Source organism: Montipora foliosa, chromosome 1, assembly GCF_036669935.1.
Source record: "Montipora foliosa isolate CH-2021 chromosome 1, ASM3666993v2, whole genome shotgun sequence".
NCBI lineage: Eukaryota > Metazoa > Cnidaria > Anthozoa > Scleractinia > Acroporidae > Montipora > Montipora foliosa.
The window spans coordinates 15,083,863-15,090,070 of record NC_090869.1 but is presented as its reverse complement, the minus strand read 5'-3'; the positions used below and the strand labels follow the sequence as shown (position 1 = coordinate 15,090,070).

The 6,208-nt window shown below is 40.1% G+C and overlaps 1 protein-coding gene across 1 annotated transcript in view; it reads left to right on the top strand.

The window, feature by feature from the left end:
- LOC137975303 (uncharacterized) overlaps positions 1-2,235 on the top strand; it is a 20,104-nt gene extending 17,869 nt beyond the window's left edge. The window contains exon 2 of the transcript XR_011117562.1: positions 2,191-2,235. The gene's annotated coding sequence lies outside the window, so the exon portion shown is untranslated. The remainder of the gene's footprint in view (positions 1-2,190) is intronic.
- The last annotated feature ends 3,973 nt before the right edge of the window (positions 2,236-6,208 follow it).

Sequence of the window (6,208 nt, the reverse complement as noted above, 5' to 3'; positions counted from 1 at the left end):
GGAAGTTCTCTGCGAAGGTGAGAAATCTAATTTTTCACAGGGGAATCGAAAAACGAGCCTGAATAAAAATCTAAATTGGAAAACATTTTTTTCCAGTTGGCAGATCGATCTCCACGCCTGTCTGTTGTCAGGAAAAAACTTCGCCCACAGCTGTTTCAAAAGCGGAATTCCAAGGAAATTAACGCTGCTTACGAGAGAAGACAAAGATATCTCACTGTTTGGAGAATCTGAGGAAACGCATCGACGATCTCCAGTTCGGGGTTTTCTCGGAGATAGAACTGATTTCATCTTGTGAAACTACTGGTTCTCTGTCGTTGTCAGCATCATCAGAAAAGGTTTATTCGGAACACGCTGTCACTTACAACGCGGTGAAGCTCCTGATATCACCTTCAGGATCGTACGAGATGAGAGTGAACATAGTTGATTGTGCTGAGAAAGGAAATGTCGAACTGGAAGACATCACGGCTTTAAGTCTAGAGGACTTGTCTGCAAGATCTCGTCAAGAAGCAAGCATAAGATCTGCCGTGGCTTAACAAACGTGGTCAAGTTTCAGGATTTACAGTCAAAACTAGGATAAAAGCCCAAAAATGTTTTTAGCTGTTGGTGGCCATACCAGTGCAAATAACTCACGGTTGTTTGATTCTCAACAACTGAGAAGTCGGCTTGGTGGACACTTGTACCAACTGCAGAAGATTTAGTAGGGACCTGAAAGCAATCCTTGAGACATATTACCTATGGAAAAGGGCATAGCCTTTCTTCTCCCGTTATTTTCTCTTGGTATTGCATATCAGAAACAAATCATTAGATCACGGGAACCTTGAAACTTGTCAGTAAATAAATCAGTTCGATTTGATGACACTTTATTCGTAGTTTTCGTTCCAACAGCGTATTAACATACAAAGGATCGTCACCATGCAGGTGTGTAAGCTATTTTTTGTAAGTTTACGTTTATAGTTAATCCTCAATTCCCTTTCCAACTTTTTGCTCGTCCCTTTCTTTTGTCTTTTTCTCATATGAAAAAACTAATTAAGTCAGTCTTACAATACCTTGCGCTCAAATAGATGAACAATCCTTATCAGCCGACTAAAGATCCTGAATCCGTGTGATAATTATCACTCCGATGGCTGTCAAGGCGACTGACTGAAATATTTGAACAAATTACCTAAATATTGTTTTCGCAAAGAGGCCTCAACCTATATTGTCTCTCTCACCATTTCGGAGTAAAGCACTCGTCATGCAAGGGATGCTTGCCTCTTACGTTGCTTTTACTACAATTTTAATTGTTTCCAGAATTATTAACTCACAGAGCGACCCATCGCTTTACAAAAGAGAACGTGGAAAAACCTTTTTAGAACATGCGCACTATGTTCTGAATGTGACACCGAGTAAATTGGTAACAACAACTGATTCCTTGGCGTGCGCCTTAGAATGTCTTCATCGAAGCAGCACCTGCCACTCGTTTAATATTGCCATTAAACCAGAAATCGATAACTGCAAATTGCTGTCCATGAACAAGTACACCTCCCCGGACAAATTCGAGCCAAGTTCCTTCTATAATCACTTCAGTATCATGGTAAGTTATAAACTTAGATTCTAAAGAATATCTTAATTAAGGTGACGGAGAACTACGGGTTAAAAGTGAAATGGGAAAAGCCTGTTTTTAGCCGAATTTACTTGAACTGGGATTTGAATCAAGAAAAAATGGCCAAATTATTTTGTTAGTATGACAGCTGGGATTTGGAGTTAAAATGGCTTCTCGAAAATCGGCTTGGTGCCATCTTTCCCCCATCTACATGCATTACCCATCTTTCTTTATCATCCTCGGTATCATGACAGATCATGGAGATGGTTTAAATCAAATACAGGCGAATTCAATTTCCTTACACTTGAGAACATGCCAGTCCAGTAATTTTAAGATAAGTGCTTTATATGCTGTACAATATCACGGCCTGTCACAGCATATCTAATTCTGTCTTGGCCTTCATGGGTAAAGTTATCGTATATTCTGTAATATTATGTTCCAATCTTCCCTTTTTTTTTGTCATACTGTATTGCCTAATTTTGTGCACCGCGTCTTGATTTTTTCATTATTATAACCCATATGTTTCTGCCTTTTTCGAGCAACTGATTTTTAATTGCATTATAGTTCATAGTGAATTTTGACAATTTTATCCGTATTTATTTTTGTAGAGCCAGTGTGAATTCAAACCTTGCAAAAATAGTGTTGAAGCTCATTCTTTGTACAAAGCCAATGACTTTTTGTGTCAGAAAGGTAACATTTTAGTATTCAAACGGCCAAATAAGACACCCTTTAGCTGGTTATAATTCGGCAAAATGCTATCGCCAATCGTACACAGTCGGTATCGAGTATTCGGGCGTTATAAATCGACTGGAGAGTTCACGAATGTCCGTAATTAAACGTGTGTAAAAGAAACTATCATCCGGCCAGTTTCGGGATGTGCTGTCGCTTTTTTTCGTTTGAAGAAGTACAAAGTCATTGTTTCTTTGTTTTTTTTAAATTATTTTACTGGATGCCAATTCGTCCAGTTTTTTAATAAAGCAATCTGCCATCGCTTCTAAGACCGCAAACTGTAAACGCTGTGTTGAAAAGTTTGCTTTTGCTAGAAATGAAAGAACCTCCTTGTTTGATTTTAGCTGGTTCCGTGCAATTGCCTGTGAATTAACTTAGTTTTAGATATCGAGAAACATTTCATACTGAAGAGAGAGATAAGCTAGAATAAAAGAATTTCCATGCTTTCCGAAAGGTAGCAATCTGCCGTTTCCCGTCCCCCGTTTTCACGTAGCAGACGCGATCCTACTTCTGTTTATGATTTCCGAAAATTACAACGTCCTGCGCGTAATAGATCGTATCTGTTCATATCATACGAAGACTAACAGTGTTCCGGTTTTTGTAGACATAACGCGCAGTGCGCCATTTGAGATCTTTAGGTTAGGGTGTATGTTCAACTGTGAGTAACGTTTTGGTTCTGAAGAGACGCACGAAGAAATTAAAGTAGCACTCTCAACCCCTGATGAGCATATCTAGAACAGAAGAACCCAATCTCTACCCCAGACGTCTCCTCTCTTGCGCATGACTGAGGAAGATACAACCTCTGGGGAAACCCTGAAACAAATTGTCTTCACATTTGTTTTCGTGAAGAACAATGTAAAGCTTCCCTGATTCGTTCATTCATGTTAGTACGAGGAGTGAGCAATGAGGCGCCATAAGGTTCAAATAGCTAAATTTTGGCTATGCGAACCACACGGCCCATTTTCTCCTACGTAGAGTTTCCCAGAGCCTCGGGTCGTGCGTAGACATAAGATCCGAGGCTCTCATGGTAACGGAATGAGGAGAATCGTGCTGGAGTTCGCCAATGGTTAGACATTCAAGTATCCTCGGACAAGAGTGACGGACTCTTTCCTCTGTACAAGAACAGTACCTCACAACCCTTGTCATAGACAAGTCACTCTAGCTAATGGCAGGTATCAGGTTAGTGTTTGTGGCGCTTGGGTCTGTACGGTACGTGTGGCGTGTAAGGAACTTGCAGTTGTAGCTGCTCTTATTGAAAACGTTGTCTAAGAAATTACGTTTGTCTGTTAAGCTGCAAAGTGGGTCACAAACCAGTAGCGCTCCTCTTCGCAAGGTCCGTACTGTCGTTACCTTGTGTGACGTAGGGTTGCAAGTCTGACGTAGGGTTGCAAGAGGATTCGTCAAGGAGTCTCAGTATGTGTGGGTTTTCTTTAAACCGTTGTTCGGGTCGTAGTCAGTTGTTGTCACGGGTAACCATGCAGCCTAGAAAAGTACTTGATGGGTGTGCATTTTACGAGGGCAGACCACGACACCAGAAACTCCGTGCCATGAATTCAATTTTGCGAAAATTGCGTGTTCTTTAAACATCCCGCAGTGTTTATTATGACCACAGGCACACCAAGCTCACTGTGAGCATGGCCTACAAACTTTATAAGGATTTGTATGGGAATCCCAATAAAAGACTTAAGGTAATTCCTTAGTAGTGCATTGCGCATCCCTACTGCGCACGATTTTCGCGTCATTAGCGCGCGCACATTAGCGCGTACAAAACGCAAGAGATTTCCCTCAAACTAAGCCCGATAGCGAAATAAATGCTCCTTTTCTCTCAAACGAGCACGGTGACCCCCGATTTTTTTTCCAGGTATTTGCTAAGAACAATTCAATAAAGAACATATTTGAAGAAGAAAAAAAGTTTGATATTAGAACATGAATTTTTTTGGAAAACAGTTTCGCACTGGGTATATTTTGGCCAAGGCGAGGACTTCAAGCCAACCACGGAACTGTCCCAAAAAGTGCACTATTCCTACAACCAGGCAATCAAAAACGGCGTAAATGAAGCAATACTGCTCATGTGAATAAAAGGAGCTTTATTTTCAAAATAAAAGTTTGTATCTTTCAAGTAACCAAGACTTAATTCTGTATGAAGGTGATTCGAATTTTTAACCCGCGATCAGTAAAAACACCCCATTTTAAGAGCCTGCTGACGCGTAAACGAGCACGGTGACCCCATTTTTTTATTGAATTTTTTTAATGTTCATATCCTGAATGTTAATTATGCTAAGTTTCCAAAAAAGTTTGATAGTAGAACAATTTCAAGGGAGTTACCTTAAGAAGATAATTGTATGAAAAATATCTCAACTAAAAAGCCTAACCTTACTGCCATTGTGGGTAGCTTCCTTCCTGTGTGGTTATTTTCCAGATCCGACGCGATTTGAGCCAATTTTCAATTCCTCGGTTGTCAACGGTTATAATAAAATCCCAAGGCCGGAGACTAAATTCTTAGAAGCCACCATTTTGAATCAAATTTTCCTGGATAAAATGTTCCCACGGTCACAATTCCACATCACAATCAATTGACAAAGGTTGAACTTTCATCTCAACCAACCATCAACGCAATAGGCCATGGCTTCGACCGTTGATAACAAACTGAGCCTTACCTGGGTGGCAGGCCGTAGTTTGTCAACCGCAAATTTCTTTATTCCCCTGGGTCTCCCGACATGATAAGCATAGGGTGACATACGCAGCTTCTTCACGGGAATCGAATCTATTTTGCAAACTAAACAAGCTTCAGATTAATGTAAGTGCCTAAATTTTTATTGAAAATTATAAAGTGTTAAATAGCTAAAGTGTACACTACTTGTTTCAGTTATCGATATACGAAAGTTTCGTTTGCCTCATAGGAAAGTGTCTTACATGAGTTCCTTCTCCCATTTACTACTGGTGGATGGAATATTTTTATAGCAGTAAAGCGTAAGTGCTCGTTTTGTTGTTCATGTTGGTTTTTGTAAAGAAATTAAAATATGAACATGTCTTCCCGAATGTGCGGACGTACGTACAAAAACGCTCTTCTTGCGAAGAAACTGTGAAAAAAGAAATGAAGCAGAAAAGAAAACATCAGTAAAAACAAAGTATTGTTAAGAAGAGACAATCTCGAGGACTAGGCATTTCCGTTGTCAATGAACTAAAAACTAATCAATGTGGTGAAAGCAAACACTTTTAAAAGTCATCCTTTCCACGGTGCTTTTAATATCTGTTCTGTAGGCTTGTTATCCTGCAAAGAATTGCACGGGTGATTTTACGTAAAACGGGAAACGTAAAAAGGAAATCTCATGCTTGTCATAAAAGGATGAAGAGAAATCCTCTAATTCCAAACTGTCTTGCTTCTTTGTGAGGTTGCTAGATATCTTAAGCTTAGAGTCAAGACACGAGCTGAAGTCAAACAAATTAATCTGATTTTGGCAAATCGCAAATTTCATTCCGCGTTTGGCGTTTGCTGTAAACGCGAATAAAATATTTCTAACATAATAGGGCCGTTTATACGAGAGAAAATAAGCCGCGGCTTACTCTGGCCGCGGCGTACATAATACGCGAAAGGAACTCTTTACACGAGTATAAACTCCCAGGCCAGGATAAGCCGCGGCTTGAGAAAGCCGTGAACTTTGATTTTGTACCATTTATACGGGGTGTTTGTGTCTTATGTAAGCCGCAGCCAGAGTAAGCCGCGGCTTATTTTCTCTCGTATAAACGGCCTCGATGTCTTTTTTGCAAAACATAAGGTGTGACCTGGAGCATTGCTTGGTCGCGCTTATTTCGGGTGACATCATTATAAATCGCTCCGCTGAATCTTTAAAAGGAAAAAGTTTTTGTTTTCTCTGGTCTTGAAAACACGTTCAAAGA